Here is a 26,654-nt window from a genome sequence, read left to right as displayed (position 1 = left end):
GGGTAGACTGCAGCCTTGGCCTCCCACCAGCTCAGTGGGTCTTCAGCTCTTTGGATGAGGGGCTCCTCAAGATAGGACCTCAACTCCAGCATAGCATCAGCTGTGGGATTTCTCCTTGCAGTGTCTCCTGTTGCTCTTTCGTCAAAGAGCCTCCACACAACAGAAGCTTGTGGTTCCTGTGATCACGGCCCTGCTCCAATTTCTTCTTCTTGGCCCTCTGATGGAGGAGCAGACAGGCTGCTGCACTTATTTTTTGAAATGCCTCATCCACAGCTCTTTTGTCATTAAACGCTACCTTTTTTCCAGAGCAGTGGTTTCTGAAAGCACAGTGTTGTACTCCATCCTCAGATATATAGTTATGGAATAATTGTTTGGGATAAAGTCTTTCTGCTAGGGAGAACATACATGGGGTTTAAGGCCTGTACAAAAGTTGTAAATCCTCTGTCCTCCACAATGGAAAATGGTTAAAAGTCGCCAGCTATCATTTTGGCCAGCTCCTCATCGACACTTATTTGTTTGTTTGTGTCATTTGTTTTGGAATAAATGTCCTTATTTTGGTTTGAACTGAAGACCGTGTTATACCTGCAGTTTTCGGTAAGACAGTGGATGCTGCAGCAGAAGTACTTGGCTCTTTTCCAGGCTCAGTGGATGGCAGGAGAGAGGGCACGCTGTCCTCCAGTTGCACGGATGGGTGGCTGGTTCTTATATGTCTGTGCAGGTTTGTTGTTGACTCTGCTCTAACGGATATTTTCATATTACAAATTCTGCACTTAGCTTTGCAGTCTCCAATATCACTGAAATGCAGCCAGATGCTGCTTATTTTTCGGCTTTCACTCATTTCTTCACTCTTCTTTTTTTCTTCACGATGCGCTTGCATTTAAATCTGGCTCCTCGTCTCGTGTCGCAGCGACAGGTACACAGAGCGACACTACAGAGCGACAGTGTCACTCTGTGTACCTGGCCTTTCTTCTTTCACATAATGGTACGATCCTAGTCCGACGTGTTGTTCGTGAACGAGCCGATGTTCTGTGTGCCCATATAAGTAAAGTCCCGCCCCTGCCGAATGGATTTTTAGCAGAGCTGAGCAGGAGCGGCTGAAGCTTCGGCTCTGCTAGACGGGCATCGGCTCCTCTCGTTCGCTTCAAAGCCGCGGCTCTTAGAGCCGGCTCGTTCGCGAACGACACATCAGTAATAGCCAGTGATACCAAAAATGGGAGAAGTCTTTGGTGTTTCGTGCTTGGAGTTGCCTGTCCGCTGTTCGGATACCGGTGGATTCCTGCTGTCTCCTGGATCGTCTCTTGTTCTGGGCTATGGTCTGCCTGGTGTCTTCCTGCACATGAGGACTGTCCGAGGATTTGTTGTCACCCTGTGAAGAAAGGAGCGCTCCTGATCCTATTCACTGTCTTCATCTCATCAGGAAATACCGGTAGGACCATCTTTACATTCCCATTCAACGTGCTGCTCTCTGGACTATCGCCCTCCATCATTGCATTTCATCAGCTGCCGTTTTCCATGAACGTTTTAGTGTGTGGTTTTTCTTTGTGGCTTGTTTGTGTTTATTGTGTAATCGCCGAAAGGGAATAGGGGTGAGATCGTTTAGCGTGCAGTTATTTAATTTTTATTATTATTATTGGTGTTTAATACATTATTTTTAATTGTTTTATTCCCTCTGCTTGTGTGTATGTGTGTGTGTGCCAGGCCAAGGCTGGGTGCGTCCCTGGTTTGGTTTCTGCTAGGCTGGGTTCAACTGGGAATTTGATTACACAGAATGGAAGAAAGGCAGCGAGTGTTAAATTCTGGGTGCTGAAAGGGGAAAAGTTAAGAGACATTGAGAAGTGGACGAAGCGTGGAACGCCGTGTATTCACTCTGTTTTACGGCAACTTGGGGGAAGTGATTAAAGGATGGACTGGAGGGGCGGGGCAGATATGAAAGGAAGCGCATGTCGTTATGTTGTGTGGCGCACAGTCAAGCGCAAAAGTTGTGATGTGTTAGTTTGCTATAAATCACTGAAGCCTCCACGGTCATTTCACAGGTAGAATTGTCTATTTTCTAAGCCTGAGCAGAGCTGTAGGGCAGATGAAGCATCGGGCATAATGCAACATCTGGACGTGGCGCCAGGCCATCGTAGGTTGAAAGCAATTTGTTGGGACAGAAGTACAAAGAGCTTTTCGTCTGCTGCTCGGCTTGTAGAGTGGTGCTGGCAGTTTGCCCGGTTTTATGTACAATTGTAGCCAGGTGTAATCTGTCTTTTGTCATTGTTTTTAGTTTTAGGTGTGAATTTCCCTCAAATCAGTTGTTCTTTTCAATGGTTAGTAACCTACCGATCGTTTGTTGTAGTGTGGGCACTAATTAATGTTACACCGCACAGATCGCCAGCCCCCCGTTTCTCTGCTGCCGCCACAAGCACAGTGGATCATGGCTGCTGCCGAAGGGTTAAGCGGTGTTAGAGCTACTCGTGCGCGGAGTGACGAAGGAGCGAAACATTTGACTCGGTTGTGTCGAAAATCGTGTCGAAGCATTTGACATTCGGCTTTCTGGTGGTGACATCTCCTGGCCACTTGCATTAACGTTACACAAACTCCCGTTCAAGTTCAATGACGTCTCTTGAACTTTGAGCTCAATGTCTGTCTATCTCTCTCTCTATCTGTCTCTATCGTGTGGTGGTTACCTACCAGGTAACGCTTGTGGTTGGGCTGCCATTCAGCAAACATCCGCCACGGTGCCCTCTTCAGTTGCGAGAACCAGATCATGATATGTGTATGCATGCCAAGTACCACTGACTCGCTCATAACGAAATCTCCCGAACCATGAGGACTTGAAATGTAGGTCACCCTTGGCCCATAGGTGCTCGCTAAGAAACCGTTTTGTCTGTATGTCTGTCCGATTTTCACGACAGATTTACTTAACGGATTTAGATCTGCTTGTTTTCTAGAATTTGGTTCAATTTTTCCGGTTGATTTTGCGACTTCTCCCAGAGTTCGCTTGCGGTACCGATGTATTTACACCAATCCAACAGAGTGGCTGTGGGCCGAATGCAGGGGGCGGGGCCTTTCTCAGTCACGTGCCAGCCTCTGTTCGAGTGTCTCTACCTGTCGCCATGTGTTGGAGTGCACCCTGCCTTCGCTGAGCTAACGATACCTGTTTGTTCAGCAGGAATTCTCCTCTACAGATTGTGAAGGAGTAACGTTTGACGTTTTTGAGAGAGCTCAGAGCTCCATGTGGTTTAGAGGGGAGCTGCTGATTGGCAGAGATATCACAGCCATTTGCTTTTGTTCCCACGCGGGGGACGCTTTCCCGTCAGATCTGAACACGATCAGACACAGTGCCAACGTGTATTGATTTTTTTAAGTTTGTCCTGTTTAATTACAATGTGGGCGAAGCTATAAATATACATAAAACTGTACAGTGACTGACTAATAGATCAACGCAGAGCTTAAACCGCTGGAGCTAGAAATGTGAAATGTGGACAGTGGATTCCTTTTGTGACGTAGGCACCCGCTATGAAGGGATTTTTCGAAATTCAACCCCTAAGGTGGTGAAAAGGGGGGGGGGGGGGGGGTAAACTTTTCTAAAGTGACACCCATGTATCAGAAACTACTTAACTGAGAAACACAAAAATTGGTATACAGACACTTCAATAAAAAAAAAAAAAAAAAAAAAAGCGTATTTTTTAATTTTTCCTAATTTAACCCCCACAGGGATGATACGGGGGTCCAAATTCGTCTGGAAAAAAATCAAAATAAGACTTTGGTCTTCATACTTAATAAATATTGTCTACAAAAGAATTAATTAAACATGAACTTAGTTGTTTTTCAAAATGTAACCCCTGAGGGGATGAAAAAGTTTAAAATTGTTTAATCCCCAACACCCGCATATCAGATACTACTTGATTGAGATACGGCAGAATTAGTGCACAAACTGTTCAATACATAAAAATAAACGCGTATTTTAATATACTTAAATACGTGCTTCTACATTAAAAATATTTTAATTTTAGTTTTTTTTTTTTTTTAAACATGCACACCAATTGTATAATTATTAGCTACTAAGAATTGTAACAAAATAATCGTCGTAGCGCTCGTATTGTGCGCGCAGCACCCCGCCGCCGCCACTGTGTGTACAGAAGCTGCAGCAGGACAGCGCCGGCCGCTTCGTTATAAACGGGACATTTCTCTGTGCAGGGAAGACGTTTGTGCGCTCGATACGACTTTCGATCGGGTCTACCTTCTACATCGTAAAAACTGTACTTTCACGTATTAAATGGATATCTCTATCATATATGGATGTCATAAATAGATCTCCCTATTCGTTTAACCATCCATCATCCAACCCGCTATATCCTACCACATACACACACACAAACACACTAGGGACCATTTAGAATCGTCAATGCACCTAACCTGCATGTCTTTGGGAGGAAACCCAGGCAGACACGGAGAGAACATGCAAACTACACGTAGGGAGGACCCGGGAAGCGAACCCGAGTCTCCTAACTGCGAGGCAGCAGCGCTACCCACTGCGGCACGGCGCCCCTTATTCGCTTATTCTATTCGATATCCTCATAAATACAATATTTTTAGTATTTCAACCTCCATTCTCTCAGATCACACACGCTTTTAAAACTATAGTACTACAGCTCCTGTTCTGTCCAACAAACGTTATTCATTTCACTATAACACAATGGCAGACGAAATTTGGAATATTAATGAGGAAATGATACGCCATGTTGTCGTTCCCATGTAGGAGACGGCGCTTGCTTATTTCGGAGTCTGGAAATGGCAATGGAAGTACGTGAGCAAATCATTAGATAGGTAGGTAGATACTTTATTAATCCCAAGGGGAAATTCACATTAGGTATGTAGTAGACAATTAGACGGAATTTTCAATTATGTCTCATGACAGTAATGGTGGCAACTACCCCACATCAACTGAACATTACGCTGATCTGTTGCAGCCTTCTACTTTTGGTGGTGTGTGTGAGTTAGTAGCTGCAGGGCGGCGATTTCATTTTTATTTTGAGGTTTAACATAATGGCGTTCTTTATACAAAATCAGGTGTTGAAGGTCGTCCAGTGAGACGATTACAGTTTACACACAACCTGTCAAGCGTCGCGGGCAAAATATATATACTTATATATAAAATAAATACAAAATATATAATAATAATACTAGGGGGCTCCGCCCCCTGCTCGCTTCGCTCGCCAACCCCTGGCGTTGGGGCATGACAAAGAGTGAGATGTATGAATTAGATATAGAATAGTGTGCAGGTTTGGATGATGCCTATAGAAATAAAAAATAGAGTGTTTGGCATAGAGTAATGTTTTATTGGAATATTTCTCTGTATACAACATTAGTAGTAAAGATGGTGTCTTGTCCTTGAGTCTTCCTTGGCATGGATCATTTATAACTTTAACTTTAACGTCAGATGAACGTCGAACACATGAGAAGGCAACATAAAGTTGTCCATGTCCAAAAACGGGTTCAGAGAGGTAGATGCCAATCTTGTCCATGGTTTGTCCTTGTGATTTGTTGATGGTCATGGCAAATGCAGGTTTAATGGGGAACTGTCGGCGTTTCAATGTAAAAGGTAATTCCAGGTCAGAACTCGTAAGGTCAATTCTAGGAATGAGAACAGTATTGTTAGCATGTGATCCTGTAAGAACTGTTGCTTGAATAACATTGTGTGTCATGGTGTAGACGACTAACCGTGTGCCATTGCATAAACCCTGTTTAGTGTTAAGGTTTCTTAATAGCATGATTATTGTTCCGTTTTTAAGGGTAAGATTGTGTTGTGGTCATCCGGCCGGGTTAATAGTGTTTAAATATTCTAAGGGGAAATTCAGATGTTCATTGTCGTCATCCGAGTCAACTTTGTCAGAGCTTAGAAAGAGCCGTGTCTCTCCAGGAAGTAATCACATTAATAACCAGGTCATTTCATTAACATTATTTTTTGGACATAATATAGTGCGTTGTGTTAACCACATATGCGAAAGCAGTATGGGCCATTGCCTTTTGGTGGCCTGATATGTTCTCCGGTAGATGCAAAAGCAAATGAACTATTGTAGGATCTAATGCAGTTCATAAAGTTTTTACTTTCAGGCACATCGTTAGTTAGAAGCTTCTGTAGATATTCAGGATATGAATGTAAAGGAGGCAGTCTAATCTTCCCCTTTTGACAACAACGTGTAAATTCATTATTTGTATTGCCAGTTGTTTCTTCTGGGAAGTTAAGTGAATGACAATGATTGCAAATGACATTCATTAATCCCAATGAATTTTCCTCAATAGTGGACTCATTATTGAAGGCGTTGTCAGCCAACTGGCGTAAGCGTTTAGCAGGTGTCTGGCGTTGATGTCTGCGACGGGCAGGTTTTGCTTGTGGTGTTTGAGTGCCGCGTTGTTGCATGTCCATTATTTGTGACGCGCTATTTTTGAGTTTTAATTGATTCGCCTCTGCTTTGCGAAAAGTCCGTTTCACTCTACGTCGTGCATTGTTTGTATCGAGCCTTGTCTGTTTTTGTATGTCGGTCAGTTGAGCTTTCTGCTTTTGGAGTCTTGCTTGCTTTTTTTCTGGCAGGTCATATGCGCGTTGTACACGTCTGCGTTCATTTATTCTGTCTCCTCGCTCCCTTTTTTGTATGTCTGAGACGCGAGCTCTTTCTTTTGAAATCGTGCTTGTTTCGATGCAGCACTTTGAGACGCGCGCTGTATGCCTCTACGTTCATTGTGTCTGTCCATTTGGGCACGTCTCTGTAACGGGGTTACTTGAGCTTTGCTTTTTTTGATCCGAGACATTTTTTCTCCCGGAGTTTCTGAAGCACGTTGTATGCGCCGCCGTGTATTTTGTTGTTTCATTCATGTTCGTGTGTTTTGTCCCATTATCCGATCCGAATCGTTTTGTACCCGTGACCGTGTATTCATGACTTGTTTGTTCCTCTGCGTGCGAAATATGGATAAGTAATAAGGAGGATCGCACACTCACTGTTAATATGGAGCCTTTTCTGCAGTTGAACGGTTAATAGTGCTTTATTGTAATGAGATCCACCTATGCTGCCTAGTGTGAAGGTGTTGAGATGACGTATGTTTAATATGGACGTTTCCTTTAGATATGTGGCTTTGGGTGTCACTTCTTATTGATGTGTGGGGGGGGGGGGTGAGGATTGTTGTTGCGCGAGCGTCTTCTTTCTTTTTGTGTTCCATGGGCTTGTTAAATCCCCCTCTTGGTGTGTGTCCCGTCCGGTGCCTGTAGGGGGTGGGGGGGGAGCCTTGCTGTTGTGCGCGAGCGTCTTCTTTTTTTTTTTTGTGTGTGCTAGTTTCGTGTGCAATGGGTTTCGTGCGGCGCCTGCGTTTGACTACTTTTTTCTGTGCCTTTTCCTTTTTTCTGTGCTCGCGTCGCCTCATTTCTTTGACTCCTTTTTTCTGTGGTCTTGTCCGCCTCTCACGGCCCCTCATTTCTTGGGGCGCCTGCGCAGTATGTCTTTTTGCGGCTACGGCCCATGGCCAGATGTCCCTGCGTGCATCTGGTTTAGCATTCTCGGTTAGTAATATGGATATCTACATATAACAATGTAAAGTGACTAACCGGGCGACATATCAACACCCAGCCTCAAGCTTCGGTCCTACAAACACTTCATGACATTATGGCACCCACTAACAATCGATTTTTCCAAATTCTGCCCCTGAGGGGGTGAAAAGGGAAAAGGTATATTTTTTACAAATTTCTTCATCATATATAATAATTAAATTTTTTTCGAGAAAATATAAGAAGCAACTTTAATAAACAATTATTGATGAAATTTGAGATTATGAAGATGAATCTTTTTGTATTAAATTTTTCATAAGTATAAAAGGACCCTTATGGAAAAGATGCAATCAAATATGTGATTAGCACATATAACCAGAAATATAAAGACATAGTATATTTTAATGTTTGAAAATATATGATGTGAATATTTGTTTTTTCAAATGAGTATTTTAAAGAAATTCAACATAAAGATATAACAAATCACATATTTATATTACCATTGTTGGTAATTATCTCATAATAAATAAAGAATATTGGTCATGAAAGCTTCATATGAGAGATAAAGAGATGCTAATAAATAAAGATGTGTTTTAATAAGTTTTATCTAATCACATTGATGAGCAGATTTCTACTATCTATTTAAAATTAGTGGTAACTGAGACTGCAATTTGTTGTGAAGTAATCCCGGATGAGGTGAGTTCTTAGCATGAAATTGATAAAAATCAGGAAGAAGTATTGTTTTTTTAATATACATTTTATTTTCAAAATTTAGTGTGACACGGGTATGCTGGCTCTCTGTGTGTGTGAGAGACGGAGCCCCAGCTGTTTAAATCAATTTTACTCCTTTACATTGTATATATTGGTCCTTTTATCAGTATTATTATTATTATTATTAGCACTTATCTTTTCTTGAGATCACATTTAATCGACTGTTGTTTGGGTTCCACCTCCCTATAGTGTTGTAGTTAAATAAATAAATGTCCTCAAATGCTTTCTTTGTTCTGACTTATTTAAAACCAAGTAAACGGAGACTAAAGGCTAACTCTCGACTTTTCGGTGCGCACATCTGAGAAAGAAGATCCTTAAACCGACAGATGTCATTCGATCAATTTAATGAGATATTTCATTTATTAATATACTTTACAATATTTTTGTGGAGCACAAAACTGAGGAGTTCACTACGAAGAAAAGACGCCGTCAGTCAAATGTGTGTCAAGCGCTGATCGCGCATGTTGTCCTGCGCCTCGACTCACTAAGGCAGTTGCTTTTTGTATTCACCCCGAGTTCAAGTCGGATTAAAGAGTCACCTGAATTAAAAAAAATGGTAAGGAATGATGTATTTATAACGTAATTCGACAAAATAACTTTGAGAGATGCTGTGGAAGGATCGCATAAGAGATCTGCTCGGGAATCCTGCCCTCTTAGAGTCGCCATCAAAATGCGATGACTAATTGTGTAAGGCAGCTCACATATTTTCATTAATCCATCTTCTATTCATTGCCATTTGATGTCCATGAATCCCACCATTGAACAGGGTGATAACAAACCCACTGTGGCAGGTCAGGATGATTTCGCTGTGCTGCACCAAACATTCAAAGGTGTCAATCCGGAGCACATCAGAGAGGCTGACAGACACGGCGCAGATCGGTCACCGGCACACTGTCACACACACAGGGACACACAGGACTCTCCAAAGTGAGCGTTGTAAGTATAAAACGATCCACACTCTGTAGTTGAAATCTAAAGTGTAATTGAATAAAGGTACATGCTGCCCAGCTAATTACAACTGACATTCAAACAGAGAGCAGATCGTGTGGACGCCTTTGTGGTGAAAAGAGAACCCGGCGATTTTTACGGAGGTCGGCATTAAAGATCCTCTTGTGTGCTGCGGCAGTTGAGATGAACACATCTGGACCTGCTGGCATAAAAGCGTCTGACGTCACCAGCAGCAGTAAGTCGTCTTAGTCACAGCACAGCATATAAGAAAACAAGTCCTTAAATAAAAATGACAGTTCTCCTGTCTGTATCATTCCTAACCAATCTTTCAGTTACAGAAGCACAATCCCAGTCACTAACACATTTACCGTGTTGCCCGCCCATTTAACAATCAAAGTGAGAACAGATTTCACCCGATTCATTAAATATTTCATCATTTAAATCCAGAGGTGTGGGCACTGCCCCCCCCAGAGATGAGCTGTGCCCATCCTGCGAAATGCTGTGTCCCTCCGCAAGCTGCTGGCTCCACGGTTGAGCCCAGCACCGCTGCTACCAACACGGAGCACAGCGCACCCACGTCGGGAACTGAAACTCCAAAAGATGTAGATAAGCCCACAATCCTCCAGCTCTGTGCCCGTGTCGGGTACTCCAAACCTCTGCCTTCAACAAAATCAACAGTCCGGTCTGCCTGACTTAAATATGGATAGCCCATCCCAGCCCGTTTTTAATTAATTATCTCAAGCGCGCATTCGGAAAGACACTCAGATGTTTTAGTGCAAGCTGGAATCAGTCTTGACCATGGCTTGAATATTCTGTTGTCCGTGATGCCAGCTTTTGCTTTGCCTGCCACAAATTTAGTGCTTCCATTCGGACTGTGAGAACATATTCACCAAACACGGCTTCACTAATTGGGCTACTAATCTGTAGAAAAAGACTGGCGGCTTCCACAAACGTGTCTAGTATCCCTCACGTCAGAGCCATGTCTGCATGGCAAGAGTATCGGTGCCGGGCAGAGACAGGTGAATGCATAGTTCAACTACTGGGTCCAACCCAGATAGAAAAGAATAGATATGATGTGAAAAGCACTGGGGAGGCCATTCACTTCCTTGCAGTCCATGAACTGGCTCTGCATGGTCACAATCACGAAGGTGAGGAGGAGGAGGAGGACGGACTTTCCTTAAGTTCTTTGATTACACAATCAAAAATGATACCAGACTTGCAGAAATTGTAAAATACATCCCAGACAACGCAAAATGCACATCCAGTGTAATTCAAAATTAAATGATTGACTCTTGCCAAAATGGAGGTAAAAGATATCAGGACCAAATATGAGAAGCTGACTCTCCTGGACTCTGCATTAAAAGTGATGGTACCAGGGATCGCAGTAACATTGAGAATTTGTCTGGAGTGATTAGATGTGTCCAGAACTCCATCCCTGAAGAAGACCTGATTGGCTTCATTGAACCGAATCGGCTTGATGCTGAATATATTTGTAACCCAATTCTGCCCCATCTCTCTGAGCTAGATTACAGCCCAGACAATTTAGTGTGTCAGTGTTTTGACGGTGCTTCGGTCATGTGTGGGCCAAGGGGTGGTGTCCAGGCTTTGTTACAAAACCAAGTGTGTAAGTACATTCCATATGTACACTGCTACAAGCAGCAGCTCCATTTAGCAGTGATACATGCGATGGAATCTGAACCTCTGGCTAAGAAGTTCTCTGACTGCTCAAATTCATTGAACTCATTTTGTGACGGACATTAAGTTTCACACACACACAATACAGCCACACTGACAAGACTTTTAGAAATACGATGGACCAACAACAACATTTACTTATATAGCACATTTTCATACAAAAAATGTAGATCAAAGTGCCTTATGTAATGAAGAAAAGAAAAATAAAAGACAAAGTAAAATAAGACCACATTAATTAACATAGAATAAGAGTAAGGTCCGATGGCCAGGGAGGACAAAAAAAAAAAAAAAACTGCAGACGGCTGGAGAGAAAAATCAAATCTGCAGGGGTTCCAGACCACGAGACCACCCAGTCCCCTCTGGGCATTCTACCTGATATAAATGAACAGTCCTCTTTGTATTTAGGGTTCTCACGGAAGGACTTGATGACGGTCATGTAGCCTTCTGGCTTCTAATCCATCGATGTTAGAACCAGTCATTATGATGTCACAAAGTCCATTGTCGTCAACGTGGAAGCTATAAGGGGGCTTCTCTCAGGTAGCAGAGGCTGACATGGCCCCTTTTGACATTTGCATAGAGGCATGTGGTCTTCTGATCCAATTAAAAAAGCAGAATTTCTTCAGTACAAGAAAATTCCTCCTTCATGTGCTTGGTGTGCTGAAACCAGCCAATGCAATTCTACAGGCACATGCAGTGGATTTGTGCCCTGCTGGGGAGGTGGTGACCGCTTCACTGGCCACACTGAAGGAGATGAGATGCCACTCATTCTGGGAGGATCATTTCTCTCCGTGTGAAAGTAGGCCTACCAATTCGCTCAAAAGGAAACGGAAAGTTAATTCACAGCTTGATGATAGTATTGTCGTGTCTACACTTGGGTACGGTGACTCTGATGAACAAATTGCTCCTAATCAGACTTTTAAAAGGGCTATGTTCAGCATTCTTGATAGACCGAGCTATTGTGGGAATGGAGACAAGGTTCTCTCAGAGAAATGTTGAATTATTGAGGGCCACATCGCTTCTCCTGCCTAAATCAGAATTATTTCCTGATTATTCTCTCCTGAAACCACTTCAGGCACAGAGCAAAACAGCATGAGCTTGCAAAATGAAATTGCTGTGGCAAAAGCAATGGTGATCACTAAACTGCCAGCTGATGCTAATCTCTGTGAATCACGCAAATGCATTGAGCCGTACAAAGAGGCCTGCCCTATGTTGCATTGGCTATATGTCACAGCACTCATCACTGGCGTGTCTTCAGCTGCATGAGAAAGCTCTTTCTCTACTTAGAACCGCATTCTCACTCCACTCCGCTGAACAATGCTGCATTCAAAGAAGAGAAATGCAGTCATTCTGGCACATGAGAAAAATCTCACAGAAAAACCAGACATGAATGAATTTTTATTTCAGAATTTGCCAAGAGTAACTGCAGACTGGTCCTGTAGATAATATTCAGGTTAAACACTGGAAACTGATGTCCTATAGCCTCCCTACACTGTAAAAAATACATCTTGAATGTGTGAAAAATAATAATAAAAAATAGCTAACTATACGCAAAATAATCATTAATTAATAAAAATGGGTTTTACCCTTTTAATTTATTTAATTCTAATTCAATTAACAAATTAAGAATAATAAGTTGTAAACATTTTTATATTTTAAGAAAAATATTAACTTATTATTCTAAGTAAAAAAACTATACTGTGAACAGAAGACATTTAAGTTAAACGTAATGACGGCGCACTTCCTCTCACATCGACTTCTTGGTCTTTACAACAACACATTCAGCTGTAACGCTTATCCATAATAAGAGCTATTTTACTACGAATGTGTAAGTATAAAGCATATTAATTTCGTAATGAATAATAACTAGTATTTCGTACAGTTACAGACATAAGCAGTTGTTGTTTTCACAAAACCTTTCCCTTCATGTGGGAAACATGGTGTGGACGAAAAAGGCACACTGGAAAGCAGACAGATAATAGTTTCTAAATTCTCCTGTTTATTAATTTGGAGTCGCAGTAAGTAGAGATTCAAAAGAGTATAACTTATTGCCGCAAAGCTCAATTGAACCCTGATCAAAAGCCAGGAGGGGTTTTTTATACTTCAGCATCTCATGATTAATAAGACAGAAAGAACATCCTTATCAAAACAGTAAAGTTAAACAATATGTCTGTTGAGCTAAGCATTATCTGTGTTTTGGAAGCTAAGCACAGGAGAGACGCCTTTGCATAAACTACATGTACAGTTCTGCAGCCTTGTGACCTTGTCCCTGAAACATTCACTCTGAGAAAGGGAAAAACAAGAAACAGCTTACATTTTATTCATCTGGACACTATTTCTCCTGAACCCTGGAATAACATATTTTTGTTAGTTCATAAGCCAAAGCGTCTCTCACTGGCAAGTTACAAAATAGTTATTATAAAGATTCTAATTTACTAAACACACAAAATACATGGTGCTGAGGAGAACATTCTTCTTCTACATTCCCCCCTTTTTGAACCAACAAAAATATGGGTGACATAGGAGTAACAAGGGAGAGAGTAGGAGAAGGGGAAGGAGTGGAAGGAAAGGAGGAAGAAATGGGAAGCATGCATTCTTCGTGTAACATATAAGCCTTGGCCACGGAGGCAGTGAAATACTGGGACACAATATATCTAATTAGGGGGACTATACAGCAGGCCACAAGCAACAGAATGATAAAAGCAACGGCCAGTGAAATAAAAACTGACCTGAGCCATCAGCCCCAGGGGCTAGAAATGCCAGAAGTGGTAGCTAATTTATTTGAAAGGGCAGTTAAACCTGGCAAAGCACGGGTGATTGATACATCGGGAGCCATATTATTAGTGATGGAAGTGCAGCACGCATCACCAAACATAGCACATACACCCCCCTTTTCAGCAAGGAGCATATCTAATGCTAATCGATTTTGCCAAGTCATAAGAGATGTTCTATCAAGCTGTTCATGTATCCCTTCAACAGCCTCTTTAGTAAAATTCAGGAAACGCTGTTGGTTGTAATATAAGTAATTAATCCAATCTACATTTTTATTTATTGTAATTTGGGGGAAAATAGACTCAAATCCAGCAGCAACTTGATCTCGTGCTTTAAATTTATCAGGGACTCCGCGAGGGACACCAATGGAATCAAAGTAAACGCCAGGGCCGTGAAGAGAGAATGTGGAGGGGTCAGCAGAGCGGGGTCGACGACGTCGGCCAGAGCTGGACGACACGCGAGGAGAATTCAAAGGGAGGAGGCGGAAAGGCATAACAAGTTGGGTTAATGCGCATGTGCCAGTCCAAACAGGGGGAAGAATATCAAGTAATTTTAATGTACTGCACATCCACCAAATATCAGCACGCGGAGTGGACTGTGTCAACAGGAAAAGTGATAATGTAGAATTAAATGAGGTGGAGTTAACCTGGAAAGTCTGGGAACAGAAGGAAGAAGGGATATGACCAACATTAGTACCTCGGAAGGGGGAACTATAATTACTAGAGAAGCAGGTATAATTGCCTTCATGAGACTGGAACATCGGGGAGTCATATGAGGAGTGGGGGGGGAAAGAGGAGAGAAAGTGTAATGCAGTTAGAGTCTTTTGGTGTGGACGGAGAGGTAAAAAGGGCAAGGAGACAAGGAAGACCAACAGGGTAAATATTAGAAAGAGGGAAAGGGATGGTAGCCAAATGTGGCCTGGCCGTAGCACAGGCGTAGCAATCAGATTGATTTACTTACTTAGCCAAATATAATACCCACTGTAACCAACGATTCTGATCGCCATAGCCAGTTTCAATTGAAAAAGTGGATGAGAGGGTGGAAATATTCATAATCTTAACAGAAGAAAAGTCTGGACCAGAAGTTGGGGTGACAGGTGTGTGTGCAGGAGAATGAGAGGTGTTAGTAACAGGATTGTCAATCTTAATTAGAAATCTCCCTAAAGGGTCTGTTCCAGATACATATGCCCCTAATATATAGGTTCCTGAGTCATGTAAAGAGGAGTTCTTCAAAATGATGATCAAGGGGTTACAATGGTTGTCAACACATTTATGAGAAGCATGTCCTTTTATGATAGAAAATCGATTTTTCAAACCGTATTTTTGGGCCTCAAAAGGTTGAGAACCCCAGTCCTCAGTTCCAGTGTTAGCAAAAACCCATTGCCAGGTGTCGCAGTTACTTCCCCAATAATACCTTGAAACAGTCATACACACGTATTTGTCAGACCAGGTCCACTGGGCTTGTCGACCAGTCCCACAGTTGATAATAGAGCAGAAATCAACCTGTACTGATGTGGTGATTCCTAACAGGAAAGTCAAGGTGACCAGGGCAGTAGACAAGGGAAAAGAAAGCATAGTAGCACAGCAAAAAAGGGTGCCATCTCTTGCAATGTGAGGCGTGAATCCAGGCGGGCAATCCTTCCATTTTCACTGCATGTGGTGTGGATAGAAGAACTTGGAACGGTCCTCTCCACCTCGGCTGATGCCAATGTTTCGTCCGAGTGTCATGGACGAGGATCCAAGTGCCTAAGGGAATCGGCGTGTCTTTAGATGGAAGACTAGTCCTCCAGGCCTGGTTAACCTGCTCGTGGACTTCTTTCAGACAAGCTCGGAGACCTGTAAGACAAGAGAGAAGATCATTGTCCACAGTATGCAGGTTAACATTTCACATAACCATGCCCACAGGCATGGGTGTCTGGTCAGAATTTCAAACGGCGACAGTCCTAATTGCCGGTGTGTTCTTCCCCTCAATCCCATTAAGGCCAGAGGCAAAGTGTCCGGCCAGGATAAATTTGTCTGCTCACAGATTTTTGCTAATTTAGATTTTAGGGTGCCATTGTCAGTTTGCAATTTCTGTGGTATGCCCCACCTAGGAATAATTTCTTTGATTAAAGCTTAGGCTACAGTTTTAGCATCAGCGTGTTTAGAAGGAAGAAAAAAAAAATTCTACCCATTGGGAGAACACATCAACAATTACTAGACAATAACGGTAAGCTTTAGACGGAGTTAGTTCAATGAAATCCATTTGGAGGTGTTCAAACGGACCCATTGGATTAGGTGTAACGGCGGGACTTACCTGGACTTACCTGGGTGCCCTTTCCTACATTAGACTTTTGACATAATGCACAGCATCTGCAGAACTGCTCTGCATATGTAGAAAAGCCTGCAGCTTTCCAGTGTTTTTCAACATCCTGAATCATGGCGTCCCTTCCAGCATAGTCTAGACCATGAGCGATTTTTGCCATACCTGGGAAAGAAGCCTTTGGGAGGAAAGGTTTGTTAGTTTGCCTATGGGTCCAGACTCCATCAGAGAGGGACCCTTCTTTGGACTATTTTCTTTTTTCTCTGTCCGTGGCTGCACTCTGTAAAGAAACAAGTTGATTATCAGGGTCCTGGTTATTTCTCTGTTGGAATAAAGAAATTGATGTGTTATTATATGCAGCCTGTTTAGCAAAGTGATCAGCTAATTCGTTTCCTTTGCTGACAGGATCTTGTTTTCCTATGTGAGCTTGACATTTAACGATCGCTAACTTTGATGGTTTAGTTATAGCTTCTAAGAGGGATTCAATAAGTTTTTGATGTTGGATCGGTTTGCCAGCGCTGGTCTTAAATCCTCTACTAAAATAGAACGAACGGTGTGAGGTACCTTTACTGTTAGAGGGCTCATGAGCACTTTGTTTGTCTGTATGTGGTTGCGTTAAAACTGCATTCATTAATCCCCCCTTTTTCGTCCACGAACACAGTGAATGGACGAGAATATAGTCAGTGAGAGTAATGCATTTTTATTATTATTTATTTATTGATTTTTTTTTTTTTTTTTAATCACATAGAGCCTTGTCAGCCTGCTATATCACTGCATGCAGCCAGATCGCAGTGTTAGCTAGATTTTGTAAAGGCTGTGCTCCTCCTGAAAAACTTACAATCAAACAACTTCTCAGGCCGCAAGCTGGTACTACTTTTAAATAAGGAATTCATCTCACCATGGTGCCATACATGCTAGCCTCCAGATCATGGAAAAGTCCGAGGCGGAACCGGGTCAGCGACAACAAGGAAACACTAATTTCCGTGGCGACCCAAATGCCAACTGTAAACAAAAATAATCCATCTCGGGAAACACACAGCACAACTCCACAACAAGAAAACATTCCCACCAAAAGCTATGCAGCCACAGAGAAATATGCTGACTTAACCTGTTGTTTTGTGACCGGTCTTGGAAAGTTTTGAATGATGGTTAAACGGCCGCTAGAGAGAGCTCTTGTATCGCAAGAAATGTCATGACCTAAATATTTAACGATAGCTTGAAGTAACTGCAGTTTTTTTTTTTTTTTTTTCTTCGACACTTTTTTATGGCCATTTTCACCTAAAAAGAATAGCAATTTTCTGAGTATCATGTGCACTTGTTGTTTGTTTATTTTTCTTTTCTTTTTTCTTATCTATATACTGTATCAATTTATTATCTTTTTCTGGCCAAAACCATAAACACAAGGGGCTTCAGTATATCCCTGAGGCATGACGGTCCAGGTCCATCGGCGGTTTTGAAAGGTAAAAGCAAACCAGGATTGAGAATTAGGGTGCACGGGAATGGAAAAGAAAGCGTTAGCAAGGTCAAGAACAGAGAAGTACCGGTCGGACGGGGACATCGTGGAAAGAATAGTGGAAGGATTAGGAAAAATAGGTGTTCTAGGAAAAAAACCGCAGAGTTAACTTGTCATAGGACCCGTCAGCCTTTTTTTTACAGGAAAAAATGGGGGAGTTGACTGGAAAGTATGTAATTGGAATAATCGCTCCTCGCCTCACGAGATCAGAATGTACGGCGGCGATGCCAGCCTCTGCCTCTGGAGACAGAGGATCCTGGACACGGTACGGGCAGAAGGAAGATTTTGAGAAAATCACCAGTGGCTCAGTGTGCTATCCTTCCATAATCAATTTTTCCCTTGGGACCACAGTGCTAAGGAAACATGGGGAACCGAATCTCCTAAACAGAAACCGCTTTGTGAATATGTGAGGTGCACTGAAGCAACTGCTTTAGTAGACAACAAAAATACATGGAATGTGCAAAGTTTCAGGGCATGTGCTGGCGGAAAGAAAAGATTCTAACCAAGGTGTGTCCACTTCAGTAGGGAAATACTGGGCAGTACAAGGCAGGGTGTCCGGGACTTGTAAGTGAGGAAAATAGGCATGAGGGGAAAGAATGAAGGGCTTTCAAGAGGAAGGTGTGCGGGGAGATGTTCAGGGTCCAGGCTGTAAAAGAGGGCTTGGGGTGTGAAGTTTTGGCACAGGAGCTTAGGAATGGAGCAGCAAAAATCCTTGTTCAGGTAAACAAAATTGAAACTGACAATTTAAGTCATAAGATCCCATCCCAGCAGTTTCACAGGGCACAAATGATTTAACAGAAAGGAACGAGTCAATAATGAAACTGTTAATGCTGAGCTGTAATTGCACAGGAACCTCCTTCAGCGCATGGCTCCTGTGTCCATTTCAAAGGCAGTTTCTTTGCCATTAAAGTCAATAAAAGATCAGTTTCAGCATGACGAGTAAGCAAAGGAAACTGGAAAAAGTGGCTGGGGTCCCTGATAATTCTTAGGACCAAGGAATGTCATTAGGCTCAGGGAGAGGGGGTGACGGAGGCGCTTGTGTGGGCAGTTGCGTCTGAAATGTCCAAGTTCACCGCAGCCGTAACAGGCATATGACACTGGCGTCTGCTCCGAAGGGTTAGGCATCTGAGCAAAATGATTATTAGGGTTTGATAAATGGAACCCGCGTCCTCTTCTGTGCCCTCGCCCTCGACCTCCAAAGAATTTTCCACGTCCTCTCCTCCTAGCCAGATCAGTTCTTCCAGTATAGTAATTTATTTGTGCAGCCAAAAGTTTGGTCTGTGTCTCTGACTCTTTTAATTTAGTCTGACTGTCAGCATGCTCTGCATGACGCTTGTCTTCCTCGAACGTTGCGGTCTTCCAGCTTTTTTGCAGGACGTGCAGACTTTGCTTTGAATGGCACTTCTCAGTCTCGAGATGAAAGGAGGCACTGCAGCACGAGTTCTATCGTTTGTATTGTCTAGCCCAGAGTGATTAGCCATCAGATCTTGCAATCGGTGAGCTGGCTGAAATTAGTGACCAGTTTGTGCCCTTTTTATATTTTTTCTGCCAGGGCTCCTTTCAAAGGCTCTCACTGGGCGAGGAAAGGACCTTCACTCCAACACCAAGGGACACCGTTATGATCACCGTGATTTACAGTTGCCCATGCGGTGCTCAGCTGTCGACGGAGCACCTGTGTCCACTCTGCAACATTTGTTTCATACATGTTATCCAGCTTCTGTAACAGCTCCACAAATTGCAGTCCACGGACTGCTCGTGCGCTGGGAGACAGATGACTCTTTTAATTTCTGCCATTACAATCCAGTAGCATCTTGTGAATGATCTGAATTATCTTCTTTAGGGTCAATATGTGAGGATGGGTCATAATGATATTGTTCATCGTAAAAACCTGCTCCAGACGGTTCGTCTGTTAACAGGGGTGTTGTTGGAGAAGAGGGTGCAGGAGGTGGAAGCGGGGGAGTTTTGGTAAGGAGGGGGTGGACAGATTACGGGGTATAGGGGGTCTTTCTTTTCGGTCTGCTTTCTTTTACTTTCAGGCTTGGGCGCGGTCTCTATCTTCACTTTCTGCAACGCTAGCAATAATTCTTGCTTGTCTTTTTTGTGTTTTGACTTCAGCAGCCAGCAGGTTGTTACGCCTCTGCTTATTCCACTTCTCACATGCCTTTTAAAATCCAACCCAGTCTGCTTCTCTATTAACTGTTTAGGGGACCCGCCTTTCAATCCCGACGGTGTACTAGGAGCCTGGTGATTCTCTGAAAATAATCCTTCTAACATTAGGTTTTGAGGACCCTGGGGGACCTGTTTGACTGGCGTGCCATTATAATTTCCCATAGTAAGCGGCAGGCCTTCAACAGAGAGCAACTCAATCCCCGATTATTTCTCGTCCCACTTGTCGTCCCCGGAATCAACCAGTCGACAAGTGGAAATCAACCTCCCCTCTTCCAAATTTCACACGTACTCTAACTGCCCCTTTCACCCCTATTCCTCTTAATATAGGAACGTGCCACTCGGTCCTTTCTACTCGAATTCTTAAGGGATGACTTACTAGCATTCACACTGTGCCGTCACTCTCTATGAATCCCTAAAACCCTTCTAGGTCGATACGGTATGATTCTCTATTCTTTCAGCATGCTTTTATTTTTTATTCTCTTTTATTATTATTTTCTTTTTTCTTTTCCCCGTATACTTCTATTTCTTCCAGCACACCAGTCAAACCAACGGGAATCCCCCGAATCTACTCACCGCGACTCCTTCTGCCTGCCTGGAAAAATCCCATCCAGTTGCTTTTCGTTTCGGTCAGGAGGAAGTCAGCGACTCCCCACGCAGGAAAACGCCCGAGGCTGGCCAGTCCTAACTTTTACCGGAGCTGGTCCTCGATCCGCGGAAATCGGTCCACTTGGACGAACCCGCCCAGGGAGTCGTCTGCCCGTCTCCTGCCCCACGTTGGGCGCCAAAAACTGTGGACGAAAAAGGCACACTGGAAAGCAGACAGATAATAGTTTCTAAATTCTCCTGTTTATTAATTTGGAGTCGCAGTAAGTAGAGATTCAAAAGAGTATAACTTATTGCCGCAAAGCTCAATTGAACCCTGATCAAAAGCCAGGAGGGGTTTTTTATACTTCAGCATCTCATGATTAATAAGACAGAAAGAACATCCTTATCAAACCAGTAAAGTTAAACAATATGTCTGTTGAGCTAAGCATTATCTGTGTTTTCGAAGCTAAGCACAGGAGAGACGCCTTTGCATAAACCACATGTACTTTCTGCAGCCTTGTGACCTTGTCCCTGAAACATTCACTCTGAGAAAGGGAAAAACAAGAAACAGCTTACATTTTATTCATGTGGACACTATTTCTCCTGAACCCTGGAATAACATATTTTTGTTAGTTCATAAGCCAAAGCGTCTCTCACTGGCAAGTTACAAAATAGTTATTATAAAGATTCTAATTTACTAAACACACAAAATACATGGTGCTGAGGAGAACATTCTTCTTCTACAATGGCGAGCAAAGTAGTGTCTTTCTAACAACCTGCCTCGCTGGTTTCTTTAAAAAGCAAGCACATTTCTCAGATAGTTACGCGTGTTCATTTTTTTTTTTTTTTTTTTTAAACTTTTATTTTACACAGAAAAAGAAAATGACACTTTGAGTTAAGTTTGAGAAAGCTATGGTGTTTGTCCTAAACTACGACCTGTAAACAACATAAAAAGACATTTGCCTAACCGTCACAGAATTATTTGACCTCTTATTTAATTTGTGTTCTACAGAGGTCATGTATTTTCTGGTTAATTTTTAATACTGTGATTTATTTAGTGATGTTTGATTTCCTACGTCCTATTTTATTTCCGGATTTTCACTATCGCCTACTGAGAAGTAGTGGAAAAGGCGGCCATTCATTTAAGCGGCTATGTTGGCGTAACTTCTTGAACTCTGTTTTGCTAATGGAGGAACACCATCTTGGAGCTAGTTATACTGCTGTTGAGGCTACTAGGCTGTACAGAGAACTTAGGCCTTTGGTAAGAACCAGAATAGTCCGAACCCCCTGATGTACTCCCACCAACATATGTAATCATATGTCCATAAAGGATCTTCTACTCGCTCTTTTATTTATGTCGGTTTCTTCGGAGTGTGTGTGTTTCCTTTAGACTTTTTTGCTTGTTTTGCTACTCTGGTTTAACCTTCTCTGTTGATAGATTTCAGGTAAATGACCTAACCTTGACACTTGTGTTGTGCTGAACTTAAGTGTAGTGCATTTTGGGAAAGCTGAAACGTGAAGCAGGACCTCCGAATGATTTGTATAGCCAGCCTGTTTGCAGGTTCAAGTAACTTTTAGGAATCAAACTTGGCTTGTGTGATAACTGTGGTAGTGGAATGGCAGCCAGGTGTAAATGTTTATTTGAGTGTGAGGGATTGCAGTGGTGGTGTCTTTTATTAGAACTCTCTTCAGAAAAAGTTGTGAATTCAGCTTTAGCTCATTTGCCAGTTTGTGGCAGAAATTGAGCCTTTAATTCAGTTGCTTTCTGACACTTTTTGTAAAGAGCCCAACTCATTTGCCAACATGGACATTTTGAGAGGAGCCATGGACATTTAAATGAAGCTTGTATTTGCATAGCTGCTGGACCCCCGTAAAGGAGCTCAATCTCCAGCAAGAAATCTTTATTTTAACTTTTTACTTAAGGATATAAAATTAATAACTAAGGAACTGGACCATCTAGAAACTGACATCTGGGACTAGGGATGGGAATTGATAAGATTTTCACGATTCCGATTCCATTTTCGATTCTGTTTAACAATTCGATTCTTATTTTTAAAAAAGGAGAACACACGGGTCGATTAGCTTAGAACTTTGTTTTATTTCTTTGAACAAGATAGAAATTTAGGAGTAGCATGACCTTACAAACCCAACAGTGAGATCTTAAGAGATCCACAGCCTACGGCTCCTCGATGGGGTGCCACGGGGTCCCCAGAAAAAAATGTGTAAATGTAAAATAATAATAAAATTAAATATTCTTCTGTAGCAATAACAAAGTATAACATAAATTATTCTGTGGCAATTACACAAGAATGTCCAGTAACATTTACACTCTCCTTTTTAAAAGTATATATGAGCTGAGCACTCAAAAATAAAACATCAGCCAGCAACAAATACAATCAACTCAAGTCCAATGGAACTGTGCACTGTGCAATTCTGCAACCATCAACTATTTTGACAGCTACATCCATGTTGGCCGCATTATCAACAGTGGCTGCCACAACCTTGTCTTTGATACCATACTCCTCCAAGATCTCATCAGTCTCCTCTGCTACAGCTGTCCCTGTCTGTGCCTGGTACACTGGTTTGGTTTTGAGGACTTTTTCTTGAGCCTGGCCATTCCTGACATAATGCAGCGTTACTGTGAGGTAATGATCTTGACTAAAACTTGCCCATCCATCTGCAGTGACGGCCGCCTTCAACACGTTTCAGCTCAGAAATGGAAACGGATGAAACATCAGGTAACAGGAGAAGACGCAAATTTGACATTCCCTGACTTAGCCTACAATTAAACACATTCACTTACCGAAAATCGGGGGCATCTACTGTGGCAAATGGGTGCAAGCCTTTTACCACAAACTGCGGTGACATTCGTCTATCCTGGCCTGTGCCATTTTACTTTTCCCCGCCTCTGTGAAAGGAGAAGCTGCCGGTAGACTGCAGCGAGAACTGCCAGCATCTGACACAGCCAGACTCTGTCTGTCTGTCTCTCTCGTCACGGTCATCTAAATGCAATGCACAGTAATAGCAGGTTTTGCAATAAGGCAAATCGCGCTAACATAATATGCAATGTTAGTTGATTAGTTACCTGCCGTATTAACGGGAGAGGACCTGCAAACGTTACCGCTGCTGCTGGGTTGAGATTCACTAGTCCGGAGCGGATCGAAAACACGACATTCATTTAAGGTTATCGCGTGTTTTGTGTGCAAATGCTTTTGGATATTCGTAGCGTTTCCTCCCTTTGATGAAATATCTACTTTGCAAGTATTGCAAGTTGCCCTGTTGTCATCCTTTCTCGTAAAGTATAACCAAACTTTTGAGCATTTGTGCCGCTTAGGCGCCATGTTTGCTGCTGGGTAAATGACGCTACGCAACGCGGTGACGTCATTCGAGGCGACTGGAATCGATATGGGAATCGTTTACAAAAATGGCAAACAATTCCAAGGAACTGAAACAGTGGGAACGATTCGATTTTCGATTCCCAACCCTATCTGGGACTGAATGAAGATGCATGAACCCAAGCAGATTGTATAATCTTTGTATTCCTTATACTTGTTTTTATTTGTTGTCATTAGTTATTATGCAAATAAACATTTTTTATTTGCTGTCATTATGGAAATTAATTTTGAAATAGAAGCTTAAATTAGGGTTACTCCATACACACACATACATTGGTCATTGGTTGTCCAGTCGGCTCTTTGATAAAAGTTGCTTATGGTCTTCTGGTCGAACCCATGCCTGCTTAGCGGAGGTCCTCTTTTTTTTGGTTTCCAAACAGGTACATCTCACAGTTTCTCTCTTTTCTTTCTTTCTTTCTTTTTTTCTTTCTCTCTCTTTTTTTCTTTCTCTCTTTCTTTCTCTCTTTCTCTCTTTCTCTCTTTCTCTTTCTTTCTTTCTCTCTTTCTTTCTTTCTTTTTCTCTTTCTCTTTCTCTTTCTTTCTCTCTTTCTTTCTCTTTCTTTTTTTCTTTTTCTCTTTCTTTTTCTCTTTTCTTTCTTTCTCTTTCTTTTTTCTTTTTCTCTTTCTTTTTCTCTTTTTCTCTTTCTTTTTCTCTTTCTTTTTTTCTTTTTCTCTTTCTTTTTCTCTTTTTTTTTTCTTTCTTTTTTTCTTTCTTTTTCTTTCTCTTTCTTTTTTTCTTTCTCTCTTTCTTTCTCTCTTTTTCTCTTTCTTTCTTTCTTTCTTTCTTTCTCCCTTCAAGCCAGGAGCTGCATGCTTTTCTCCATTCTTCACTTACATGTAATAGTTTGTGCTTGTAAGTCTTCTCTGCTCTGAGCAGCACTTGTTATCTGACCGCTGTTTCTGTGTCATCTTCAAGTTGTTGAGTAAGGTGAGTGCTTGTCACTAGTTATTGATTATTGATCAGTATCGGCTGACTGACTGGCTTTCTACACTGAAGCTAAGTGTCAGAGTTAGTAATTGTTGGGATGGACGAAGAACTCTTTGTTTAACGTGACAGAGACGCCAAGCCAGCGGGCTTCTCCTTTTATACATTTGTTTTTGTTCTTTAAGGGCCTTTCCACGATGATTCTGCTTTTGATTTCACCGAGCCTGTGGCCACCAGGTATGTCATTTGTCATTTCACGTCGCCTTTGGCAGCACAGACGCCGAGACGTCGCTTTGGATTAACAAAAGCTCCGAGTGAAGGAGTGAAACGGCAAACGGTGTCTGTTATTAATCGGTGAACTTCTTGAAATGTAGAGCTGCGCAGAAACCTCAAGTAACGGAATTGCTTTGAAAGGACTTTGTTTGTTTGTCTTTTGTTTCTTTCGGCCGTCACTTCTCTCGATCAACACGACTGCCCTTCACCATGGACAGCCTTCAATGGCAGCTGTTACGTTTACATTGACCTGCAGCTTCGTTATGAGGAGGCCTGGGTAAAGATCTTTGTGTTGGTCATTTGAGTAGAGTAACGTTATCAGTGTGTCACCTTTGAGTTCACAGACAGACAAGGGTGGTGGTGGGGGGTCACGTCAGAGCCGCTTTTAAAAATGTCGTTTGTTGAGCGCTGACGTTCACTCAAATGTTTCTTCTTTTTCAGTTGGTTTGCCGCCTCTCTTCGGTGCCCAGCGCTGAGGAGACTCCCTTTCTCCTCGGCCTGACTGATGACTATTCCAGGTTTCCTTACGCGTGGCTAGGAGGCCTTGTAGATGGTGAGCTCATTCTCCGGTAACCTTCTCTACGTACTTCAACAGAAGGGGCAGGCACCTCGGCCAGGAGCTCCGTCAGCGTCCTCGTAACGTCACTGTGTGTGTGACGGACACACTTGTGACCCCCCTGCCTGTGCTCGCTGCCTCTTCGGTTATTCAGTCTGTGAATTGGCTTGTGCGGCAAACACGGCCACGTAAGGGGGGGGGCATTTTAATCTACGGAATGGCCGGGCAGAAAGTGAGCCAACGGTCTTGTGGTTTGGGCAACACAAAGACCAACTCAACGGACCTTTGTCTTTTATTCTTTTATTTTCTGAAAGGGCAAATGGCGTTGGATGGATGGATCTGAATGTGACTTCCAAGATTGGGGCGCTTTATCAACCAAGCCAGCGTTTTTGGGAGTTCAGCTACCAGGGTGAGTCTTCACATTAGACTGCCGCCGCCACCCCAGGGGTCCTTACTAAATGTCTGACCCCTCGACAGAGGTTTCTGTGTGTAAAAGATGGTCCAACAATCACAAACGTGGACCCCGAGACCCCCCATTCCAGGGCTCGGCCCAGTCTGCACTTAAATGACTAAATGCTGAGGACCTTGTTTTATTTTTTACTTTTCTTTGGCAGATAAGAAGACCCCCGGACAGTGGACCTGCTTCTACTACAGATTTAAACTTCCTTTTGTGTGTAGAAGGGCCCGAGTGGAGTTGTGCTGGCTGAGGGTCTCACAGACGGCGATGAAGATGATGACGATGACGAGTGCTGGATCTCACGATTCACTCCATCAGTTAATATTCTTTTGTGTTTCTTCATCGTGTTTTTCAAGTCACTCACACAATAAATAAACCTTTGTTTGGATTTCTTTGATATTAAAATGTTTGAACTGTAAGTAAACAATAAAGAGCAATGAGCTTGACATCAGCCTCCTGTCACTTGACTGTCCCCCTTCAGCCGTCTGTCCCCGCCGTGTCTGCTGTTGTATCGGTGACTCTCCAGTGTCACGAAGTATGTCGGGGTCCTTGGTTTTCTTGGCTTTTCTCTGCCAGGGGGTCTCCTAGTCCAGGCCTGCAGGTGAAGAAGCAACAAGGACAAGGGGGGCTTGTGTGCTGGGGTCCCCCCTGTGCCTGTGAAGTGCGGAAGCTTTGGGTTTTCTTCCGATCTTCTCAGCCTGCCAATGACGGGTCTTACGTGCGGACCACCAGGACACAAGCCGCTCCCCTCCATGAGGTTCAAAGACGGAGGGGT

The 26,654-nt window shown here is 42.7% G+C and overlaps 1 long non-coding RNA gene across 3 annotated transcripts; it reads left to right on the top strand.

Annotated features, from left to right (window-relative positions):
- Positions 1 to 1,073: 1,073 nt before the first annotated feature.
- LOC114641465 (uncharacterized) lies at positions 1,074 to 26,367 on the top strand. 3 transcript variants are annotated; one of them, XR_007934767.1, is made up of 4 exons: positions 1,074 to 1,426; positions 25,308 to 25,419; positions 25,737 to 25,831; positions 26,037 to 26,367. It is a non-coding gene; the product is annotated as an uncharacterized LOC114641465 (long non-coding RNA). The 3 variants fall into 3 exon arrangements; XR_007934768.1 differs by lacking the exon at positions 1,074 to 1,426 and adding an exon at positions 1,940 to 2,033; XR_007934769.1 differs by lacking the exon at positions 25,308 to 25,419.
- Positions 26,368 to 26,654: the final 287 nt, after the last annotated feature.

Source organism: Erpetoichthys calabaricus, chromosome 4 (genome assembly GCF_900747795.2).
Source record: "Erpetoichthys calabaricus chromosome 4, fErpCal1.3, whole genome shotgun sequence".
Lineage (NCBI taxonomy): Eukaryota > Metazoa > Chordata > Cladistia > Polypteriformes > Polypteridae > Erpetoichthys > Erpetoichthys calabaricus.
This window is presented reverse-complemented; position numbering and strand designations above follow the sequence as displayed.